The sequence below is a fragment of the Felis catus genome, chromosome B2 (assembly GCF_018350175.1).
Source record: "Felis catus isolate Fca126 chromosome B2, F.catus_Fca126_mat1.0, whole genome shotgun sequence".
NCBI classification, from domain to species: Eukaryota; Metazoa; Chordata; class Mammalia; order Carnivora; family Felidae; genus Felis; species Felis catus.
In genome coordinates this window covers 83980096-84005975 of record NC_058372.1, presented here as the reverse complement: position 1 = coordinate 84005975, position 25880 = coordinate 83980096, and the positions used below count along the sequence as shown (strand labels likewise).

Below are 25880 nucleotides of genomic sequence, written 5' to 3'. Positions count from 1 at the left end.
ACTTCATGAGATGCAGACTTTGTAGAATTAGTCCAAGAAAGTCACTAACCAAATAAAAAGAATAACAACAATAAACGCTGGATAGGGAGGAATATAATTTTCATAGTGCCACGATATATTACATAAAATGTCCAGTTTTCAGCAAAAAATTAAATGACTCTAAAAGAATAGGAAAATATAAGCCATATACAGGGGGGGAAACAACCAATAGAAACTCTTCTTATGGTGGCTGGATTTTGGATGTGCTAGATAAAGATATTAAATCACCTTTTATTGAAAATAAAATCTGTTTATCTATCATCGATCTATGTATCATCTATCTATCTATCAATAATATAATCTAAAAACCTATCCAAATCTAAAATTTATTTAGAAAAAAACTAAAGAAATTAGAAAAAAGAACCAAACAGAAATTCTGCAGTTGAAAAGTACAATAACTGAAATGAAATATTTACTAGAGGGACTCAACACTACATTTAAACTTGCAGAAGAAAGAATCAGTGAACTTGACAATAGGTCAATAGAGATTATCCAGTGTGAGGAAAAGAAAGAAAAAATAATGAAGAAAAATGAACAAAGCCTCCCGAGCTTGTGGGATACTATCAAATGTACCAACATGTGCATAATGGGAGTCCGGGAAAGAGAGAAAAAAAGAAAGGGACATGAAGCATATTAGAGGAAATATGGCCAGAAATTTTCCAAATTTAGTGAAACACATTAATGTATATAACCAAGAACCTCAACAAACTGCAGTAGGATAATTTTAAAGAAATCCACACCAAGGTATATCACAGCCAAACTTTCAAAAGACAAAGACAAAAAGAAAATCTTGCATCAAGAGTAAAATGCACCACATACAAGGAATCCTCAACAATATTAACAGCACTTCTCATCAAAGAGGAATTCTGATCTCTGTACCCTCATATGCGGGCTAAATTTAGTCTATTTACCATATACTCTGCAATTTTTTTCTTCATTGCTTTTTTCAATTTTATGTTAACCTGTGACTATTTGTTTAATTCCTATCTCTACCTAATTCCCAAATTGGCAGAAACAGTTCTTACATACAGTAAATCCTAAGTGAATGAATAAGTGAATGAATGAATGAATGAACGAACGGAGTGAACACATATCATCCATTATGTATCTGACTTCCTCAGTTTTAAGGATTTCTTTGACTACACTACTAAGGAGCTCTATCAACTTCTCTGAAAGTTAAAGGGAAAAGACATGTCAAGTATCCTTGAAATATTAATAACCGTTATTTCATAAAGAGTAGAGTGGTTAACTTTGAGAGGAGGAATGAACAATGACAGTGTTTTCTTTGGAATGTCATTCCACATATTCCAAATTTTCCATAATAACTTGCTATGGACTGAATTATCCCCTTCCCCAAATTCACATGTTGAACCCCTATCCCCTAGTGTGACTGTATTTAGAGATAGGGATTTGGGGGAGGTAACTATGGTTAAATGATGACATAAGAGTGTGGTCCTAATTTGATTAAGACTGGTGGCCTTGTAAGAGGAACACATCTCTCTCCCTCTCCCTCTCCCTCTCCCTGTCTCTCCATGTACACCCCCTGAGGAAAGGTCATGCCAGCACACAGCAAGAAGGTGGCCATCTGCAAGCCAAGAAGAAATCTTGCCAATTATGCAAGCCAATTAGTCCTCACTAATCATGCGAGCATCCTAATCTCAGACTTCCAGCCCCCAGAACTGTGAGAAAATAAATTTCTGTTGTTTGTCACCCAGTCTACAGTATTTTATTATGGCAGCCTAAACTGACTAACATTATCCTATATTTATGTTACAACAAGACGAGATCAGTTTTATATCAGACTTAATGGTGTTCTATTATTAAAAGTTCACACTCTTCTGCACTATGTTTTTTTTTCCCCAATGGTTTGCTTCAATAGGAAAAAATGTCTTAAACTGAGGATTGAAGATTATGCAAGGAGTGTTAACAACAAGTAGTCAAAGCAGAAATAAAATGCAACTTCTTTTCTTCCTTTTCAGCTCTTCTATCTCTTACCCCAAATTTACACATATTCACTTTTTCCCTGATATGAGCTTGGATAGTTACCATATTCACCTCTTTTTCCCTCAGATAATTTCTTGTGATTTTATATCTGTATCCTGACTCCTTCATTGGAATGTCAGCTAGGAGCCAAGGACCAGGAACAAACTGAGCCCTCCTAGTACCCAGTGTGATGTCGCATGTCCCCAGCATACTGTGACATCTCTGGGTTGTGTTTTTGGGGGGTGGGAGGTTCTTCTGTTATAGGGATACCTTTGTGACTCTAATTTAAAGATATCTTGTCGGGGCGCCTGGGTGGCGCAGTCGGTTAAGCGTCCGACTTCGGCCAGGTCACGATCTCACGGTCCGTGAGTTCGAGCCCCGCGTCGGGCTCTGGGCTGATGGCTCAGAGCCTGGAGCCTGTTTCCGATTCTGTGTCTCCCTCTCTCTCTGCCCCTCCCCCGTTCATGCTCTGTCTCTCTCTGTCCCAAAAATAAATAAATGTTGAAAAAAAAATTAAAAAAAAAATAAATAAAGATATCTTGTCTGTTTGTGTAGTTAAATATGAGGTTCTTGAAACATTTCTTGTTCATTTAGAATCCCTACATATTTTGATCAGTAATAATAATATTGTTAAGGCCAATTTGTTATTTCTCAAACAATAGGACAGTAGGTTGAACGAGGCTAATACTAACCAGCTTTCTCTCTGGACCTTAGTTTCCTCATTTGTGGTGTGGTGTAAGACTGCATACATCCAAGGTCTTGTTCAATGTTGGAGCTTTGCAGGAGTTCGTAATGACTCTCCAGTCCTCAGAACCCTTCAATAGTTTCTCCTTCTCCTCAAAATAATAAACAAACAGTTTAGCGCAGCCCAATGGTCTGGCCCTAACTGTACAAACTACCTTTGAAGCTTCATTTCCCATTTTAGCCTTCTGCAAACTTGCTTCCCTGCCACAGAGGACTGCTGTCATTCCCAGGATGCATTACATGCTTCTAGGCATCTGTGCTTATTCCTTACCCTTTAATGGCCTCCTAATCCCCCACCAATCAAGAATATCTCAACTACACCTTCTTCTTTCAAGCCCTCTCACCTCCAGATTAAATCTTTTGTTCCTTTGTTCTCACTGTTTTTCTGCTCTCTTTCACTCTATTGAAAGAGAATATTTACATGTGTGTCTACCACTTGATAAAAGGAAATGTGCCTTGCATCTTTTCATTATTTGTATCTCTAGTAACGTGTACACACACACACACACACACAAACACACACACACTTTATTTAGCTTATAGTTTAAAATAAGTTAAAATTGTATGTTAATTACAGTGGAATTAAAATTAACAACTTAAAAAAAGAAAAAAATAATAAAACTAAACATAAGTAAACAGTAAGTTAAAACTGAAGATTACTTAACTTAGTTATTAAGTAACCTTTTGTTCATTCAAAACAACATTACTCATTCTGATTACCACAAGAAGACTCACAAAAAAATCAAGCATAACATTCCAGGCGAAGCTTTAATCTTCAACTAAGCACATTCTCTGGAATCTCACGAGAGACTAAGTCTGAGATATATTTTATGTTAGTTTATCACCCTTAAGCCCTTAATTAGCATGAGGTCTCACAGAGTTACTAGATGAGAAGGTCATTTTAAAAATTACTTAGAGTTACTGCATGGTTCTTGTAAAAAATAAATGGAAAAGAGGTGATAGGAGGGAAATCTAGGACTGGGTCACCTGGAATCCCAGCAGGTTTGACATAAGTGTGCACACAGTCTCTGAATACTGCTGACAGGCACAAAGGCGGTCGGGGAGGCATGGATTCTTCTCCTGGCTCTGCCTGTAAGATATGTTGTATTCACGGGAAGGTACCTGGACAACTTCTCAGGTAAGAATGTGCTTTTGTTTCCCAGATACATTGTGGGGATTGAGAGATAGAGAATAGTAAAATGACAATATGGCTCTAAATCACTCTTTTAAACAGCATGGTGGGAGCATACCTGTTTTGGGATTCTAATCATGGCTTAGAAAGTGCTGTGCTGCCTGGATTTGGAATTGGTTTCAGGGTGAAGAGAGTTTGAAGTTCACTAAAGATATCAAAAATGATATATAATGGCTGGAAGTTGGCTATGAATGATTTAGGTTCAAGTTAAATATTGCAGGATGAGACTGAAGTCTATGGCATATCATATTTCATTCAATTTGAGATACTATTCACTGTAATATGCACCAATACTTTACGTACGAGCAAGAAAGAAAGCCCATTGGCAATTATAATTCCAAGACACTTTTGCTTGTGCTATGTATTTGGATTTTTGAAAATTAAAATGTGAAAATATATGCTTCTTAGAAACAAAACCTAAAAAATATGTTTGTACACACATGTTTTTTCTTTATACACACACACACACACACACACACACACGTTACTACTGATCATCTCATGTTCACCAAAAGCTAAGTGAGTCCAAAACTAAAGTCAATATATCTGCCCCTAACTTTGTTCTCTTCTCCTCCTTCTTTTTATGCTGAATGGCCCTGCTCTTTTCTCAGTAGCTTGACTCACTTCTCTCTCTCACTCCCCATACCTCACTAGTCATCAAGTTCTTTGGCTTCCTCTATTCTCTTTGCCCTGTTTATTTTTGCTCCTTTCCCCATTATCTGACTAACTTTGCCTCACCTGTCAGACTCCACCTTTGATGTTGAAAAACATGCTGAAATGTGCCAAGTCCAGATTAGTAGATCCCTCGAGCTCCCGCATCTACTGAGCTCCTATATTTCTATTCACAACCCTCATCCTACATTGTACTCAATTGCTTCCCTGTCTGTACCTACCACTAAACCACAAGTTCCTCGGCAACAAGGAATGTCAGTCTGCTTCACAGTTGTGTTCCTAGAACCAAGAACGGTGCCTCATGTGGATCAATTGTACAAAACTCAATGATGAATCAATTTTAGTTTAGATTTTAAAAAATAAAAGTGATTTGGTTTTCAGATATTATAAAGAGGAATACATGAAAATAGCATTCTCAAATTGAAAGCGGTCCAAAGAAAAACAGCACAATGTTGAGCAAAAGAGCAATCATTTAAGTCAAATAAAAGCTAACTAAATGCACTAAATTTCTAATACATGTAAAGTGTTCATTTTATCCATTTTTGCCTTCATGCCAGACACATACTGTATATCACAGTCAAGAAAGTTTTATTTTAGCAGTTTAATTGTGTTTCCTAACTCTCAGCTACCCTTTTCATCTTTTGGGAAAATGATCAGTAACCTACATTGATTGTATTTCTGCTTCTGTAGGACAAGAGGCTCTTAATGGAGCCTGTGATGGCTTTGGGTCAGAGAATGAAGAATGCCAGCCTATTTCTTTCCAAGATTTTTTTAAAGGAAATATAAAAGGTTAACTATCTTTCTTGAAGAGCTTGCCTAAAAATGAAGTTGAAGTCATTATCAATGGACTACCTAATTTTACTCTACAGACATTCTTCTATCAGATGTATGACAATTAGGAAGTTTATAAAGTAGAAATCTCAAGGTGTCTAGAATTTAAATTTCTTTAATTTTATATACTAACTCAGGAATATGGAGTAAATCCGTTAATTTATGAGTAGCAGCTTCCTGTAAACACAGGACTTTTATATGTATTAAAAGTAAAAGTAAATGAGATTTTAAATTTTTAAAAATTCTTTAGTTTGTCAGGTGAAGTTCATGACACTTAAACATGTAAAACAAAGGAAACATAACAAAGTAAAACAAAGCCTAATGTTACACCAGAAACACAATAAAACTCTTTATTTTAGTTAGAAAACAGAATTCAGGGATGCGTAGGGGGCTCAGTCGGTTAACCATTGGACTCTTGATTTCGGCTCAGGTCATGACCTCATGATTTTTGAGTTCAAGCTCTGCGTCAGGCTCTGCACTGACAGCGTGGAGTCTTTTTGGGATTTTCTCTCTCCCTCTCTCTCTGACCTTCCCCAGTTCATACTTTCTCTGTCTCAAAATAAATAGATATTAAAAATTTTTTAAAAGGAAAAAAGAATTCAAATTTCCCAGCTATATTTTTGTAATAACTTGGCTGTATATATAAGGCATTATGTAACGTAATAATGTGACTTTTTTCAAAATCAAGTGGGATTTATACCAGTAGTTCATAGTGATTTTTTTCCAAAACAAATTAAGACCTAAATGGCATATCAAATAACCAATACCTCTCATGAGAGTCCCTTACTTAATGTAAGATGCTGAAAAATCGTAGAATACAATAGTGACAGATACAGAAGGTATGTCAGAATAGGAAGTCTACATGAAAAAATTCTGCAGAGATAATCAGCGGACACGAATTTATTGCTGCTTACTTGTATAGTCACCTTGGTTTCTTCATGCAGCAAGTTTTATCCTCAGTGTTCTACTAAGACTGAAGAGATAGAATGGTATGAAACAGTTAAAAGTTCTCCTTAAAAAAAAAAAAAGTTCTTTTCTTCCTGATTCAACATGACATTTTTTTTCTCATTTGTAACATGATAGATATTTCTGTCCTTTGGGTAAAGTATTTGATTGAACATTTAAGTTACTTTTTTAGATCTTCAATTTTCACTGATTCATCTCAATAATACCTTGGCTTTTTCACCTCTCACAGCTCCTAGCTTTAATATATCCCAACATTATAGGTAACAAAATCACAAAAATCACTTTGTGTACTGTATTATTGAGAACTATAAGTGGTCTTAGAGAATCCTTAGCTGAAAATCAAATTTTCTTTTAATATTAAATCATGAGTATTTGCCATGCTTTAATTAAATACTTCAGTTCCTCGTACATGCTAAATATTGGATGGACATTGCTGGTTGACACATTTATGTGGGATCAATTTTTTAATTATTTTAAGATTAAAGTCACACATATATTTGATTCCCTCTTTTTATGAGAATTCCAAATGTCCAATAAGAGTACTGGATGATGTAAACTCTTTAGTTTCCTAAACCACGAGAATTGTATTCGTCAATGATTCTAATATCTGGGTGCCATAACCAATGGCTTCATGAGTGATTGAGTGGAGATCAGGATTTTACAGCTAATCCCATTTGTGCTTGTAGGTCTTGTACACTAATATAAGGAAGGAACCATAACAACTTTCTATGTTGAAAACTGTAGATTCTTACTTGGGTATGACCCCTCAGGTTCCTAAAAAATTGTGTCAGCTTTGCCTAAAGAAATAAAAATTCAGGTTTGTCCATACTATGCTTAAAGAATCGGATTAAGAGTAGAAAATGCAACTACTTTTTCTTTTTCCAAATCACTTTTTAACATTAGAATAATTTATTTATTATGTTAATTACTCACTTTGTCTCTCTTCTTTAAAATGTGAATTATAAAAGTAGTGAAATAATTATCTATTTTGTTCATGGTATACCCAAGAAACTGAAAAACTACTAGTCTCATGATAAGCACCCAATACATTAATATATATATATATATATATATATATATATATATATGTATATATAAAGAGAGAGACAGAGACAGAGACAGAGACAGAGAGCAGGGGAAGGGCAGAGAGAGAGAGGGAGAGAGAGAATCCCAAGTAAGCTCTGTGCTTTCACCAGAGTCCAATGCAGAGATCGAGCTCACAAACCTGAGCCATGACCCGAGATCATGACCTGAGCCAAGCATGTGTCGGACGTTTAACCAACTGAGGCACCCAGATGCCCCAGCACCGAATACATTTTTTAAATATATAAATGATCTTTAACTTATTAAAAAATAAACATAAGTATTATTAGCTCAATGCACAGATAAAATGAGAACACAAAAACTCCTTGATCAAATGTTTATACCTAATAGGTAGCCTGAGTTAAAATTTAAATCCCAATGTGTGTGACTCTTTAGTGTTTGCTTTCTACTATACCACCCTTCTCTCTAATAAGGAAGCACAAGAGAGATCCTTTATTGTCCGAAAGAAAGTCACTCAAACAATAGATCTTCTATTTTGGAATAAAAAATTCCATAATATAATCTTTTCTTCTCTGCTTCAACTATTTACATTGTGATTACATTAGTAGTACATAAGTTAAAGAAAGGAGATTGTGATGAAACATGGAAAAAAATAGATCAACTTGGCAAAAAAAAGGGAGGATGGAACAGGATGAAAAAAATATAATGGAAGAAAAAGCCAGAGTGTTTAATAGAAAGTGTTCCCCAAAACTGTATATGTTCTAATTTTTGTAAGGCTTGGGATAGCTCCCACTCATGAGCTGTCCATGTATTATTTTTTCTTATTATTTCTGAGCTATTACCAATCTTCCATTTTGTCATGTACCAGAAAATGTAAAGATACAACTAAATAGAGCTCGTTTGCTACTCTCCTCAGAAAATAATTGGAGGGAAAATTCTATTGGCTTATGAATGAGAACTGAAATAAATTGTACCTGGTTTATATGGTTTACCAATATTAAAAAGTATTACATAGAGATGATTTTCATAATAAATAGAATTTATTTAGTCATAAGATGTTGTCATTCCACACCACTTTATTATCTAGGTTTGCTTTCCACCAGCCCATGAACAAAGACTATTTTTCATAGTAAGAGCATACATATGTCAGATAATAGACTGGCATTTCAGTACTGGCTCTGTCATGTTCTCAGTGTGTGGCCTCAAGATGATGCTGTATGCTTTCTAAGGTTCTGTTTCCTCAGTTGTAAAGTGAGGTTAATTTGTGTGTTTGCATCAAAGAGATACTGTGAAAATCAATAGGAGATAATATTTTAAAAGTCGTTGGTAAACCCTTAATAAATGTTTTCATTTTTCTTATATTGTGATATTGATACACCTGCATATACTCTCTTTTTTCTCTCTCTCCCATAAATATCACAGCATAAGCTTAGGTCTTTATAAATATAAGTTTGGGGACACCTGGGTGGCTCAGTCAGTTGAGCATCCGACTCTTGATTTCAGCTTATGTCATGATCCAGCCAGGGTCATGAGATCAAGCCCTGGATTGGACTCTGCTGAGCATGGAGCCTGTTTAAGATTCTCTCTCCCTCACTTGTGCTCTCCTTCTCTCTCTAAAGAAAAATAAATATATTAATAAATAAATATAAATTTAACATCATTGTTGATGGTGGTGGTCCTGTCGATGTTGCTGGGTATTTTTCCCAGATAGTGATAAAGTACTTGACAGAGTTAAAGGACTTTAAAATGGACTTTACAAAAAGAAGCAGGAAAAATAACTGGTGGACAAATACTAGCTAGGGAATTTCTTTAAAAGAGAGATATCTCATTTTTATGGCTCTCATGAGTCATCCTAAATGGATTACATCCAGGCTGACATTAATTTGTATGGTTCCTCTGCTGCACAGGGAATATAGCAGATGGACTATTATTATTCATATCCTTTACAAACAATAACTGATAAATGCCATTGGCATTACAAGTTCTTTGGGAGTACGTAAGTTTATATAGTATAAACTCAAATAAATCACTAGGGTTTCTAAGTATTCAAAGTATTGCTGAGTATTGGCCCGTATTTCTCATTGATATGGTAAAAGAAAAAAGAAACGGATGTCATTGAGATATGTTAGGCCCATTCTAACTTTGGATAAAAGAGAGCTTGTTATTGAAAATTTCATTATTTTCTTATCACTCAATTCTTAAAACTTTTATATCAAGTCTGCTACTTTAATTTATATTGATCTCAATTTATTTCTCCATTTAATTTTCCATGACTAACACTTTTCTTTATTTCAAATAAATTTAGGTTTTTTATAAATACAAAAAAATATTCTTAGGTTCTTCTGCTATATATCATTGATTACTATATTAATATAAACCTATTTTTATGTAATATAAACCTATATTTTATTAATATAAACCTATTTATTTTATAAACCTATTTTATTTATTTATTTTATTAAACCTATTTAATATTAAACCTATTATATAAACCTATTTTTATTAAACTATATTAATATAAACCTATATTAATATAAACCTATTTATTTTATTTATTACTATATTAATATAAACCTATATAAACCTATTTAATATAAACCTATTAATATAAACCTATTTATTTATTGATATAAACCTATTGGTCTCCTTTGGTAAGTGTTCAGTATCTATCTCCTTGTAATTAACAGTATTTGGAGAGACCTTTGAGGTAAGAATTCAAATCTTCTTTAGAGACCCAGCTACAAAGAGAGGATTCCACCGGATTTTTGAGTGGCAGAAGGAGAGCACCCACCGGTGAGCAGCGTTCACCAGTGAACGTTATGTGGAGGTACCAAGCAATGGAAGGATGTTAGCGGACTAAATAAAAGGTAATGACCATATCTTCCAGGAAAAAAGGGCTGGCTATGAGAAATGCATTATGAAGACTTATTTGTGAAAAGTTAGTTATCCAAAGATAAGATTTAGGAAGCTTAAGCCAGGGCAAAAAGTTTAACTATGAAGAGTTAGCTTTTCAGATAAGAGCCATCTTGAAAAAAATAAAATAATTATTATTCTCATTCTCTCTTCAGAACTTAAAATGTCACTACTAGGTTAACCTATGGAAAAATGAAGTGTGCTTTGTTTCCACGGAATATTTAAATCATCTGGTAACGTATGCAACAGAATCAAGTCTCCATTCTTCTGGAGTCTTGTCTCCAGGGAAATCAGTAGGAAGTGCTACGTATTTGTTCTTGTTTATGGTGTCTTTAGCAATTAATTTTAAGTTTCATTAAAAAAATTAATTGTTATATGTAGAATCTTGTCACTTATTGACTATCTAAAAATTTTATTCTTAACTAAATTTTGAGGTAAAATTATTTTTTTAATGCTTACTTATTTTGAGAGACAGAGAGGCAGTGAATAGAGGAGGGGCAGAGAGAGAGAGAGACAGAGACAGAGAGAGAGAGAGAGAGAGAGACAGAGAGAAACTCCCAGGCAGGTTCCACGCTGTCAGCACAGGGCCTGAGTTGGAGTTCGAGCTCATGAGCCTTAAAATCATGATCTCAGCTGAGATCAAGAGTTGGGAGTCTCAATCGACTGAGCTACACAGATGTTATTAGCTATTATAAGTTAGATTTTGGGGCCCCCGGGGTGGTTCAGTGAGTTAACTGTCGGACTTGGGGTCAGGTCCTGATCTCGCGGTCTGTGAGTTTGAGCCCCGTGTCGGGCTCTGTGCTGACAGCTCAGAGCCTGGAGCCTGTTTCAGATTCTGTGTCTCCCTCTCTCTCTGACCCTCCCCTGTTCATGCTCTGTCTCAAAAGTAAATAAACGTTAAAAAAAAAAAAGTAACAAAAAATAAGTTAGGTTCTCTTGTTTTATTTCAGGTATTATCATTTTTTAAAAATTCCTGAGTGATACTAAAAGTGTATTAAAGCAAAAAAAGTAGTAGGATCTATAAGGACTATTTCCATCTTGTTCTTCTGCTTTCCATAGTCAATTGCTAATAAATGTACTTTTATTTAATTAAAAGAGTGGCAGTTCAATTAATGTCGAGTCTATTTTAATATGGAGAAATGGTTAAAAATAATTTAGGAAAGAGTCTACAAATTACTTGTGATTAAGCCAAGAATAGCACTGAGGCCTTTGGATCCATGGCTGTATAATCTGATGCCCACGTCTAATTTGTCTTACATGTCACACTTTGTTTAAATCACTTGTGCTAGTCAGGTGAGAGAGAGGTATTCTGAGTTGTAATTCAACTTTATTGCTGAATCAGCTGTTTCTTCAACGTTCTTCCTGAGGTCTATCTTTTAAGTCATTTTGATCCCTCATGCGTATTTTCTGATCACTGAGTCCGCAGATGAGGCATTAAGTTAACAACTGATGTAGAAATTGCATTTAATTTTTTAATAAAAAATCATCAAATATTTAGTGAAAGCATTAAATGTGTAAAGTTAAAAAATAATAAAATTAGGCTTTGCCTTAATAAAGAGTAGTTTTATACTGAGTCATCCGGGTGGCTCTGTCAGTTGAGTGTCTGACTCTTGATTTTGGCTCAGGTCATGATCCCAGAGTACAGTGCGATCGAGCCCCACACCAGGCTCCTTGCGGAGCATCAAGTCTGCTTCGGGTTCTCTCTACCTGTTCTTCTGGCCCTCCTCTGTTCGCAGGCACATGCATTCTCTCTCTCTCTCTCTCTCTCTCTCTCTCTCTCTCAAAAAAAAAGTAGTTTTGTACCATTTACCTTTTGAGAGAATAGTGCAGGTATTCCAACCTAGTCTCACGTCATTGCTGCTTAACCTGGTAGCTTATGTTCCAACGGCATCATGGTGAAGGCTATTCTCAGAGTGCAGCCTTAAAAATAGTTTTGTGGGTTGAGGAGTGGGAGGGAGGATCACACTGTTATTACAACGCAGTCTGAATCTGTGCTCCAAGGACATGAGGTTGTTCTAAACCTGTGGTGGAAAAACCTGTGTGTTTTCCACAACAGATGGGGAGTAGGAGGGGAATTTTTTTTTCCTCGTGTGCTCCCTATAACTAATATTGTTTAGATGTGTGTAACAAACAAGTGCTTGAAGTGAAGTGGCATCGTACCACCCACATGAATGATTGAGGGTGAGGGTCGATGCCAAGTCTGTTTTCTCTGCTGCTATTTTAGTAGTGAGAAAGTGTTATGTCACCACTGCAGGGCAATACGCTTCAGGTAAGTTCTCTGCTTGCAGAGATGAAGTTCAATTTGAATAGAGAGTACAAACAAGGTTACAGAGTTTCTAACTCCAGAGCTTGCGGCAACCCCTCTAAGAGTAAGACAATAGTCTGTATCCACACACAAGAAAGTAGGGAATGTCTTTTAAAGAAGTTACTAGCATTCATCATATGTCTCGATATTAGCGGTAATATTTGGGATGCAAGCTCTGTTTCTGCTGCCTAGTTCACTGCACTCTATAATTAGAGCTTCTCATTGTTAGAGCGGTAACGCAGGATTCAAATAAACAACCTAGGATTTTGACATTTGTGGAAAATAGCACTGAGAAAGCATTACCAGAAAATGAATATTAAATAGCTATAAGTGCAGTATGATCAACTTAGTCACCTACTGAAGAAAGTGAATAATTGCATTTGTAAAAGCAAATTATGAAGTGTGTGTGTGTGGGGGGGGGGGGGGAACAGCCAGTTAAAATATAGATAAATCACTTTTTATCCCATTGTTGCAGCACTCAGCTTTGGGACCTGATCGTTTCAGAAATTGTGGTGTCTCCTGAGAAGAATTTCTTGCCAAGAGAGGGGTTAGCATGCTAAAGCAGACAGTGTTTTGGATTACTCTACATATCTCCACTATAAATAGGATACTTTCGAAATGCTGTTTTTGAGCTATTCAAGTGAGCTAGTGATCAAATGTGGCAGACTTCACAATAATGACGGACTGACATATGAATAGGGGAAAGCCTCATCATTTCAGATGGACAAGGCTTGATGAATTCAAATGATAACCTATAATCTTTAATTTAAACTAGCTACCTAGCTGATAAAGGTAATGATTTATCATGTGGCTTACTCATTTACTGTTAATCAACAGGATTCACATCTTTGAAATCCCTAGCATTCAGGAGCCTGTAAGAGGATTCATGCACGTGTTCTACTTTATGCTACTGATTTGCAAAACAATGAGGCTGGTAATGATGTGAAAGATTTAACTGGCTCTCCTTGTGTCTCCTCCATCTGAACTGATTGTTACTTGTAAAGAGAAATCTTCCGAAGCCTGTGGTTCCCACAGGAGGCTGAGCAGCCAGCCACTGGGTTGAGGATGACATCCTGTGTCAGGGATCAGAAATCAGCCAGTTAATAGCTTTGCACTTAAAATTGTCTAATATTTTTTCTTGTTAAAGGCCAATTTTCTAACATATAAAGTCATTTTCACATCCTTGATATATTGTAGACTGCAAGATTCTTTGAAAATAGCAGCGCTACTTTAAATGATTTCTTTCTAAAGCACAATACCTCGCTAACTATTTTATGCATCAAATCATTTTATAATTTAGATTTATGTAATCCAGACCCAAGAAACAAAACAATTCTTGCCAGTATTTATATTAGAGATTGAGATTGCGCTGTTATTTTACAAATGGTATGTTGTAACAAGATTTTGCTTTAGTAAAATCAGGGCGAACCAATTTTTTCTCCCATTGTCAAAAGGCTAATTTGTGCTGTTTCCAGTGAACACAAGTTATTTTAATTAGTTCAAGAAACAGTCAATGTAGTCATCATTTTCATTTTTTCTTGTTACATATAAGAACATTTAAATTAAATCTCAAGTATTAAGACATGAAAAAATATTATAAGTAGATGTCCTCACACAAGTTTTGAGAATTAAAATTATCTAATTAAAGAAAAACAAATACATTTCTGGCAAAATAAAAAAATTCAGGGGAAGGATTTTAAAACAACAGGGACACAGTTCAGAAAATGTTACTTTACTTGTGCCCCTACATACACACGCGCGCACACACACTCAGAAACATTCTCTTCCTTTCAAAAATATTTAGCTAAAAGTTGTTTCAGTGATTATACACTTTGAAAGAGGAAGGACGGAAGGAGAGGAAGGAAAGTAGGAAGGACGGAGGGGAGGTAAAAAGAAAAAGAAAAATAGGTGGAAAATAATGACAGCTTCCTATTCCAAAATTCAAAGTAGTATCTCTTCACTTTCTAGCCAGAGATGGGTCTTTTATAAAGCATGATTAAAACACTCTGTTCATTAGTCGTTTATCAAAACCTAGAACCATTAAGGAAAAACAAACACAAAGACTTTACATCTGCCACTTTCTCCTATTTCTCATCTCTTCTTCCTCCTTTCCTACACAGCTTCTGTGTTTGTGTTTCAGTTTCGTCATCCCTCCATTGTGAATTGAGAACATGTTGTTGGCAGGTCTCCTCACTTACAGGGTGCAGGATACATTGGCCTCAGTGACACTGAGTCAGAACCTGCTCGGTTGCTACGATTGCTAGTAAATACCATCACTCTCGAGGCAAGCAAGAGGGAAAACCAGAAACAACAGCAGGTGCTGTATCTGTTGGAAGGGAACAGAGTTAAGAAGTGTCGATGACTCAGTGACAGTTCTATTGATCTGTTTTTTTTTTTTCCCTTTTGGTGAGGATATGATGCAAAGTAGATGCTTCAGCAGTGGGGGCCTTATGGCAATGAGATTTACACACTGCTATTATTTTTAGCTTGTTTTGTGAAATGTGATGCTACAATTACTAATAATGTTACAGAATTCATTTATAGTCTGTTAGCTGAGAGCCCAGTAGATACCACCTGATTAAATGTGGAAGCCAGACCTTGCAAATATTTTCCAATTTAGTTTCTAGTGCATTTTGCAAATAACTTGAGCAAATTTTTTCAAATATGGTTATATCTATTCCAACAAAACATGTTCTATTCTCTCCAGGTAAATGTCTGTGACTATGCCAACTAAATGCCTAAAAAATGTAACTAGCTTTTACTTTGAGGTGATCATAGTATTCCATTGTAATGATTCTTAATCTAAAAAATAAATTTTAATAGCAAAGTCTTGGTCCTTTCTCTCAGGGATTTTTTTTTCTCACTTGACTGCTTATTTCCCTTAAAGGAAACAACTGAACCAAAAAAAAAAAAAAACCCATAGTAATAGTAATTTCCCCAATAATAACTCACCTTGATCAAGAAGGCAATTTTTTGCAAATTTAACAAAGCCAACATATTTCATTAATAAGAAAAAGAAGTCTCTTTTAAGGACTCACATTTCTTAAAAAGTAAGCTGTTTTTATAATTTTGACAAACTCCATAACTTCTTTTGCTGAGCTCTGTCGTATTTTCTGAGCTTTGTCTCTGCTTCTTCTGTGGTTCTCACCATTGTCTGACCAAATGAGTAGGTGACTAACTAGAAAATCATCAGTGTACACTTCACCAAGGCTATTGCTTTGTGTTTCCCATTGCATTAGCAAAGTTTTGCCATGATATTGGACAGATAAAGACATTTGGAAAGAGAAAAGGGTGTATATTCTTGGAAATACTTCCATTTTATGCATGTCTCCCAAAAAGATACTTTAAAAAGCCATTTCAAATTTCCATTATGGTGAATTAAATTCACACTGTCAACAGATATTTGTCAAACAACTACTAGATACACAGTGCTCTATCATATCACCAGGGATAAAAGGATTACAATTTATTTACGCTTAAAAAACTATTCAATGTAGTTCAGGAAACATCATATAAGCAGCCTAGAGGAAGAACTCACATGTCTAGAGCCTTTCACCTGAGTTAGGCACACTATTCTAGGTGTTGTATATATGTTATATATACAACAATCCTATGAATTCACACTTAATGGCTCCATTTTCAGGATGAAGAGCTTGGGGTTCAGAGAGCAAAATTTAGTTCCTTCAGACCAGAGCTAATAAGGAAGGGTAGTGAGAATCAAATCTGTGTGTTACTGAGGCAGACATCAGGATTCTCCTATAGGCAAATTGCCTTGGAAGTTTTGAGAAGTTATGTTTGGCCTGGAAGATTAAGGATGGCTTTAACAGGACCTTGACATATAAATCGTAATGGATCGGTAATCATAGCCAAGGCAAAAAAGCAGCGTTGCCAACCAGGAAAGAGAAATGTGTGCTTAGGGATAAATTCTTCTTAAGTAGAACTAATAGGTAAATTTAGATGGATAGATGAGACAATCTTAAAAATGCAGATTCAAAGCAAGGGAATCATGGAATGCCTTAAAAGGTCATATTGCATATTACAAAAAGATTCAGAAAAAAAAGAAATATATATTTTAACATACAGATTATATAATAAAATCTATAACTCATTTTTTCTTTAATAAGTATGCTCTGGGCATTTTTTCCACAGAAATCATTCACACATTTTATGGATGAATTTATTTAACGGTCCGTGAGTTCGAGCCCCGCGTCAGGCTCTGTGCTGACAGCTCAGAGCCTGGAGCCTGTTTCATATTCTGTGTCTCCCTCTCTCTCTGCCCCTCCCCTGTTCATGCTCTGTCTCTCTCTGTCTCAAAAATAAATAAACGTTAAAAAAATTTTTTTTTTAAAAAAAGAAAGCAAGCTCTACCCCCAGCATGGGCCTTGACCTCACAACCCTGAGATCAAGAGTCACATGCTCTACTAACTGAGCCAGCCAGGCACCCCAATAATTATATGCTTTTATGTATCTTCAATTATTTCATGATAAATTTTTAAATTTGGATGGCCAGGAAAATACTAAACATTCAAATAAAGGGGTTTTGATATGTTTTATCAAGTTATTTGGTAGAAAGTTTCTGCTAATCTATATTCCTACTTTGCCAAAATAATCTTCCCTAAGAATCACTTTGAATACCTCACTTACATAAGTTTTGAAAAACGTTCCCTCTTTTTCTAACCTCGGTTGCTAAGATGACTTCCATACTCTCAGCTCCACATGTTGAATGTTAACATAGCACTCTGCTCTTCGTATCTATTTTTCAGATTTCTTTCATTCAAGGGCCAGATTTGATTTTTCATGAAATCCAGACAACACAAATTTTCCTGATTGATTGATTGATTGATTTACTGGCTTGCTCACTCATCCATCCATTCATTTATTCAACAAAATTTTTGAGGATCTAATGTGTATTGGAATTACATATACCCTCGCTGGATTTAACACTTACACTATACTTTGGTCATTTTTATTGGAAAGATTATGTAAAGTTTATCCAGAGGGCTTTTTAAAGATGCAAGTTCTAATGTCTTTCATAGCTTTTTTTTTTCATTTTACCTCTCACACTTTATCTATGTGTGTATTTGACGAAAATATTGAATTTGCATTGCAAAAACATTCATGTGTTTGAGATTTTTTATTTAATATTTTAATTCAACAGTTGATTTCCACTCATACTTCAATTTATCTTTTACTAAATGTTAAATCTTTACTTTCCAGTTTTAATCTCTTAATAGTGAATAGAATAAAATAGATTTGAAAACAGTATGAAAAGAGAAAGAAATGAATTAATGTGAATACATATATTAGCTCTCTGTCTTTTTTCTCTCTTTCAAACTGAAAATATATGTGTACATGTGGGTAGGAGTTACACTATAAATGACCTAGTAATATTGGGGATAATGTGAGTCAAAATATGAAAAATAAAAAATTATGTGTTTTCAGAGACAGAATGATCTAGGATTAAGTAAGAAGTAACATATGCCTTTCTTTTGTGTTTTGCCTGCTTACATTCTAAAAAAGAGTGATTCAGTTCTCATATATTTTAGAAAAGTAATATTCTAGTCAGCTAGCATGGCCGACTCTGAGTTTTGCATTTCCAAGGGTTACACAGAGGGGTTGCCCACACCTGCCCCCCCTCACCCCGATCCACAGCACTACCTGCTACAGACAGGAAGAGGAATTAAAAGGCTATGTTCCGAGGCCAGAATGTTAGAGAAGGTAAGAATCTCAAACATAACAAAAATGTAAAGACATTCAGTTGGTGAAAATTATTCCACAAGACTTCTGTTTAATGATTTCTTGGGACCACACATCTTCACACAATGTCAAACAGTCAAAGAGGTGTTTTCATGCATTTGAGGGAGAAACTAACTAACTAAATCTCTCCCTGAATCCCCACAACACTACTTGTCCAGTTTAGAACCACGGTCTTCCTGGCCTCCTCCACTACTAGACCCAACTCCAGTCTGATGAGGGCTTTTGCAGGTGGCATTGCCCCTGACCCAGAGGCCCTTCAACAGCTGCCTCGCTCCTTTGGAGCTGCATCAGGGTTCAGGTTTAATCTGGAGGTGAAACAGTCACTATCGTACATCCATAGCTATGGCACATCGGTAAACAAAGAACATTTTGATGGCAGGCCCTGTATTCGCATGACAATCTGTAGAGGTCCACGCTCGGGTCTCTAGGAACACCATCTGATGCAGAGCTGCAGTCCACAGCTAGCACGGCATAGCCAACTACTCACTTGTAAGGATGTGGGTAATTCCTGATAAGTGTCCAATCGTCATCTTGAAATAGGGGACATTTGGAGCTGCACAGGCTCCTATAGTAAATGATTAATGTGTATTTTTCTGATCCTGACAGATTCCAAAAGAAGAGCAGATTGCTACCCATAAAACTAAGCAACGTCAACGTGGAATTACTGGAAGAATCCGAAAGTCTTTGCAGAAATGCTGTGCTTACTCCAATGTTTCTCAAAAACCAGCTATTTTAAAGGGACCAGGGTCAATATAAATGAAATAAATGGAGGCTAAGATAAAATATGTCAGAAAATTTGCCGAAAGGTTATTTTAAGGTGGCATGTTAAAAACAATAATGGGCCATTAGGCTGTCTTGTTAAAGGCATTAAAGTCACAGGCACAATGTATGAGTCACATGGGCAAGATTTTCCACTTTATATATAAAAACTTCAATATTGAATTTCTGGTAAAAGTAAAATGTTGCCATTTCTGTGTATATTATTATAAATATTCAAATTAAATTGTAGGCAGAGGAGTAAGCAATGTAGTAATGTCTCTAGAAATGTGTTATCAAAATGCTAGACATTCTAATTGACATTACAATACAGACTTTAATGTAATTTTTCTTTATAATTAAGTAGGCATTGAAAAAATCTTTTGGCTGATCATTGTGCATGCACGCATACTGCTTTTTACAAGCAAGCATCCCGTCGTCAAAGGCATTTGTAATTAATTTACTTTTAAAACAAAATTTGAGCATCTCCAAAGACTAAGATAAGGGACTAGATAACTTAATGTTGTATAAGAAATGGTTACCTCACCTTTTAATGTAGAATTGGAGACAGATGCTTGATATATGAGGTATACGCCCTATAAGGATGGCTTCGTCTATTTTGTGCCTTGCTGAATCTCCAGAACCCACAACAAAATGTACCACATATAAGAAACTCAAGCAGAGTTTGCTAAAAGAAGGAATTATTAACAAATTCTTATTGTTTACAAAATTACTTCAATGATAAATTCTTACAACCCTTTTCTGACTATTATGCATGATTTTGGAGGCTATATCTTAATAATTTGTTTTGTTTAATTTTACAATAATTAACATTAAAGAAATATTATTCCTATTAACTCTTTATGGTCATTGATGATAAAGAAAAAGTCCTTTAAAGGGACATGGAACACTTCATGGTTAATTTGTTGCTGAGAAAATTTGCCTTTACCTTTGGAATGTATTTATTTGCTTTTTTTCTTTGTTAGTTTACTTATTTTGAGTTTTAGAATATTCGTGGCATAGCATCAACAATAAAAAAAACACTAGATGTAGATAAAGATACAGATATGGATAACTTCCATTTAGGTACAATGTCTTATGACATCTGGTTAAGCCACCTGCTTCTTCCTGATGGAAACTCAGGATCTTTAAATGGTTTGGGCTATTTTAGTTAAATATCTTATATCAGATATACCATATGGGATTTTTTTTTCTTATAGTATTTATACCGTCACACATTGACTATTTAATTACTTTCTGAGAGTCTTGTATTGTCACATTTTTAAATCTTTAAAGTAAATTGAAAAAATCTTTATTTTCCATCCAGCAGTGATCAAGAGTTCAGAAAGGAGCTGACTTGTAAGTCCTGCACTGGGGCACTGTGGAGTCCGAGGGGGCAAATGTACGCTGCATACTTTGGAGCTCCATAACACAAATTCATGTCTTGAATGGGGTGGGGGAGGAGGCGTTTGCAGAGTAAAAAAGAAACAGAAGATTCCAGATGCTAGAGCTTACAGATGCTTTCATTACAGGAAACTCATATAAATGATGACAGTACACAGAATAGATGTGGAAAGCAGAAAAAGATACCGGATCACAAGATATGCATCTGTACTCAGAAAATCACGGATGAGATTACTGAAAACAACTGTTGGGAGTTTTCTGATTTAATCCCATTGACTGGATCACTGAACAGGACATTTTTCACTTCCAGTTTTCATGTTTTGGCTGACCTAGGAAATCTCATGGTTTTGCTTTGTGACACACGCTTTTAGGAAAAGCTGTTATTTCTGCTGCTTTGCACTGCCCTGTCTCTACTGAACTGTGGGGCTTCGGCAGAATTTAGAGTTTCAGGGCTGCAAGACAAACCCACAGAAATAATGCAATGCTATATAGCTGGAGCACTGGTGATGACAGTCCATTCCAGTGTTGGTGACTGGAAGGGAGAGGGACTGCCACCCAGTGTTTTCACAGTGCCTATTTCAGACAGCATTTAAACCCACAAAGTGGGGTGGGATGGGGAACAAGCAAGGGAAAAAAAAGATTCCATTTCCTTGAGGGGGTAAAAATAATTCAAAAGTATCTGAGAAGACTTAGGCATGGTAATTCCCTATTCCAAACATACATAAGTCACAGGCAACCTTATTCTTTGGTTTCTAGGCACTTTTTTGAGTTTAGCACAATAGGGAGAAGAAAACTGGAGGTTAGTGAATCCAGTGGGGCAAGAGGTGAAGAGGACTAAATTTCAGTCAAGACAACAAGGAAAGTACAAAGAATGCAGTTTCTCTTTCATGTGCTTTGATCGTCTTTCCTGTTTTACCCTTAATGAATACTTTCTCAAAACTAAAAATAAAACACCGCATTCTATTAAGTTCTGCTCTTCCTCCTAGGGAATTCTGAAGGGGTAAGTGTCTGTTTCTCATCTATGAATATGACTCTCTACTTTCATATGTATAGCTCATGCACATAGCTGCTTACGTGTGTTTTTCTTTTGCTGGGAATCAGGCAGTGGACAAGAGGAAGAGGAAAAAGGAGTCCATCCTAAAGACCCAAAACAAATGTTAGTTTCTTCAAATTGCTTTTACAATTCTAGTGGTTGGCACTGACCAAACTCAGTTTGGCATATTGGAAGATTTGCAGTTGCAGCATAAAATCACACACGTGCTGTGAGAAGCCAGGAAGAGTAGGGCAGGTAGAAGTTCGCCATCATCCACCTGACGCAGCAGCTCCTGGAAGGTAATGGGCTGAGAAAGAAACTTCCTGAACAGGAGAGAAGCATTTCTTGTCAACAATTAAGGTGCACCGTGTGTGCATACTCAGTGTGAAACTTGGTTTTTCATTCCGATGACGTGCCCACAAGGTCTCAGATTATTCTAATTGGAGAATAATGAAATGAGAGATGCCATCCCAGAGGCCTTTGATTTGAGTTTACTAGTTTACTTATGCCTTACACAAAGGCCACACATGTGTACCCTCGGAGTGCATGAGCACACATTACTCAGAGCTGTATTATCAATCCTCGATGCCAGTCACAGCTTGCTTACTTGTGGATGGGACCTTTGCCATTGTAGAGAGATGCTAATATATACGTGGTCAGCAACTGCGCTCATTACAAATAAGCTCTCTCCAACTAAATGATTTAAATAATCATATTAATAAATACATGATACCCGTACGTACAAGTCACATTTTCTCCCCCACTGATGGCTTTGATTACTTTGACAGACTAAGATACGCTAATGATACAAATTAGGAGCAAGAAGAATTAAAAGGGTGTTTAACTCTGATGCTAGGCTGTCAATTTCCTATAGTGCTACCAACTTACAGATAGATGATTAAAATTGTTTCATTTAAGAATTTTGAATATTTTAAAAATTGAATGGGTTTCTGGAGGAGGAAAAAAGAAAGAAAAAAAATCTATGCTAAGCTAATTAGACATCCTATTTGATTTAACAATAGAACAGGATTATTCTTTGAGTGTTAAGCTCATCCTGCATTACTATAAGAGCCTACATTTTGCTATTACAAAATGCATTTGCAAATTTTGCTCGCTGTGTTTGGCTGATTCTGTACATTTGATATTATTCATATATTTAATTGTGGGTTTATAAAAAGAAGTGGTCATTTACTTCTTAATTTGTTTCTAAAGTAATTATTTCCAAAATATGATGGTGGATACTGTGAGTAAGTCCCAGATATATGAAATAATGGTTCCTTTCTCTGAGGGGCTGAAAATCTAGCAGAAAAAAATGGCACATACACACAGATTACCATATATCGTAGAATCTTATGAGTGACATATTAGTAAACACAAAGTACTTTGACTGCAAGGAAGTAGTACGGATTTTTCAGTCAGGCAGTGTAGTTTTAAGCTTTGATTTCATCATCAGATAATTATAACCACCTTGAGAAATTTACTGTATTTTTTTGGGTCTCTCTTGTATTATGTGTATGATGAAGTAATATATCATATCTCTCTTTCATATCTGTCTATCTCTCAGACATATGTGAATATTACTTGAGCCAACACATGTGAACTATTCAGAACGGATATTGGTGCATGGTAAGTACTTTTATTAACCCAATCATTGCTCCAAAGATCAAATTTATCTCTGTGGTTTTATCAGTGTTCCTTTTTGCCCTATCTACCAGACTATAAACCATCTGAGGTCAGAGACTTTATTATATTCGTTGTCATATCCCTGCTGATTCAACAGGATTTGAATAATTATTATTAAATGAATAAACACATAAAGACGTGGATGAATGCTTGATAATCAGTTGGTTAAATAATGTTTAGTTGTTTAGAGGCTCTAGCAAGGTCTGCATTCTCATCTCCTCATCTCTATGGAATGGTCATCTTTGTGTAAGGATGCAATATTAGAAAAGACTGTGGGAGTACAGAAGAAAGTAGAACCCCTATCTATACTGTGAAATAAATTGAACCAGTTCTGAGGTCATTGGGTTGACACACTACTTTCCTATTCTATATGTTATAATAAATGTTCAGAAAATAAAAAACACTGGGGAAAAAAAAGAGTTCTGTAAAAAAAAAAAAATCAGAGGTTGCCTAAATAAATCAGCCCTCTTCAGTGGGAATAGCTGAATGAGGATAGAGTAATGCAAAGAGACCCATGCAGGAAGTCAGAGCCTTCATAGTCAATCCCAGCTGAGAATGCCATGACCCTGGACAAGTTACTTTCTGTTTCTGTGCTTTACTTCCATCATTTGGAGTTAGAAAATGGAGGACTTAATCATCTTCAAGTTCTTCTAAGTGTAAAATTCTGAGTCATTTCACTTAGTTTTCTTATTTTTTTAAGTTTATTTATTTTGAGAGAGAGAGAGAGAGAGAGACAGAGGGTGGGGGAGGGGAAGAGAGAGAGGGAGATAGAGAATCCCAAGCAGGATCCACACCGTCAGCACAGAGCCCAATGCAGAGCTTGAACTCAAGAGTTGCGAGATCATGACCTGAGCCAAAACCGAGAGCCAGAGGCTTAACCACTGAGCCACCCAGGCTCCCCACGTTTCTTATTTATGAGTTTTAGAGGAATGAGTTTGCTCAGTTTAAGTATTGTTAAAGTAAGTGCAGAGGACTTGAAGACAGAAAAAGCTGATGACATTTGCAGCCCAAATGCAGTTTTTGTTTTTGTGTCATCCTTTTTTTTTTTTAAATTAACTATAAGTCTAATTTACTCAGAAATTAAAAAAAAAATAGGTGAGATATTCTAAACCACCATAGGGGCACTGGGTGGCTCAGTCGGTTAAGCGGCCGACTTCGGCTCAGGTCATGATCTCGTGGCCCGTGAGTTCGAGCCCCGCATCGGGCTCTGTGCTGACAGCTCAGAGCCTGGAGCCTGTTTCAGATTCTGTGTCTCCCTCTCTCTGACCCTCCCCCATTCATGCTCTGTCTCTCTCTGTCTCAAAAATAAAAAAACGTTAAAAAAAATTTAAACCACCATATTTTCCTGGAAAATGTCATAGAACTATGATTTTGTTCTTTGGTTGGACAAGTTACAGATCTGTATATTTTATAAAAAGAATTACACTCTGATCCCATTGACTAATGATTATTTATTAAGCCTTCAAATAACATAAAGAATATGTTTATTCATTTCAGTTTACCAGGCACATTTATGTATGTGAGTTTATTATTTCTCACAACTATACATAAAGATCATGTGTTCAGTATCTTTGTTGTATCTCCACTCTAGTCTCCACCCTTCCACATCCCCTTCTCTGTTCCTCTAGATTAGCCTCTCTGGACCATAAAAATAGACTGCTCTGCCATTCAAAAGATTGGCAAGAGAAAGGAAGGAGAGTAGAGTCAGATTCCTTATTCCCATGATTCCATCTTGTATAGTTTTCTCCAGTTGGTTGGGGAGTCTGCTCTACAGACTTTCTCTCCTTCCAGGTTCTTCAAACCTGAGGATGGAGAAAAGTCCCAGGTTCTTACACTATTCCCTACAGTTCCCCTAAACCCCACTGCATTTTTATTATTACTATGTTTTTAAATAAACTGTGACCAAGTTATCAAAATTTTAGTGTGCCATTTCCAGTGTTTTATAAACTAAGAAGCTGAATATCAGCATTGCCTAAAGCTATTACCTGAAAGTGTTCACAGGAGAGAGGACTAGATCATTCCAACATACAGCTTCTGTACACCCTTCTGAGCTTCCTTTCTTATCATTTAAGGATACCTTTTTTTATAGTCGCTATGTATATTCCGAGAAATACATTGAACATTCTGAGAAGTATAAAGAAATCAAGAAAAAGTACCTGCTTTCATAAATCTGCCAATCTAGTACAAGAATACATACATGTAACACCAATATTTATAGTAGGACAAAAAAACCCAAGGTACTAGATTTGAAGTATAAAGACCTACCTGAGTTGAAAGCTGCGGTCACTTACTAGATGAGTCACCTTGAATAAATGACTTAATGCTTTGAAATTTAGACTTTTCTCCAAGGCAAAATAAAATTACTTGCTCTCACTATGTCATATAAGGTTGGTATTTTAAAAGAATTGCTAAGTTCTCTCTCTGTCTCTCTGTATACAATTAATTATATTGTGAGTTTTAAGGTTGGAAGATGCTGTCAGCGTGAGAATATGTAATGAACAAAAACTTTTAGAAAAACAAGTCTAATACACATTAAACAACAAATAATACTGTCATAT

General features: G+C 35.8%; 1 long non-coding RNA gene across 1 annotated transcript; it reads left to right on the top strand.

Moving 5' to 3' along the window:
- Window positions 1–3368: 3368 nt before the first annotated feature.
- On the top strand, window positions 3369–23958 carry LOC123385472. The gene is made up of 3 exons (XR_006598049.1): window positions 3369–3904; window positions 10202–10338; window positions 19053–23958. It is a non-coding gene; the product is annotated as an uncharacterized LOC123385472 (long non-coding RNA).
- The last annotated feature ends 1922 nt before the right edge of the window (window positions 23959–25880 follow it).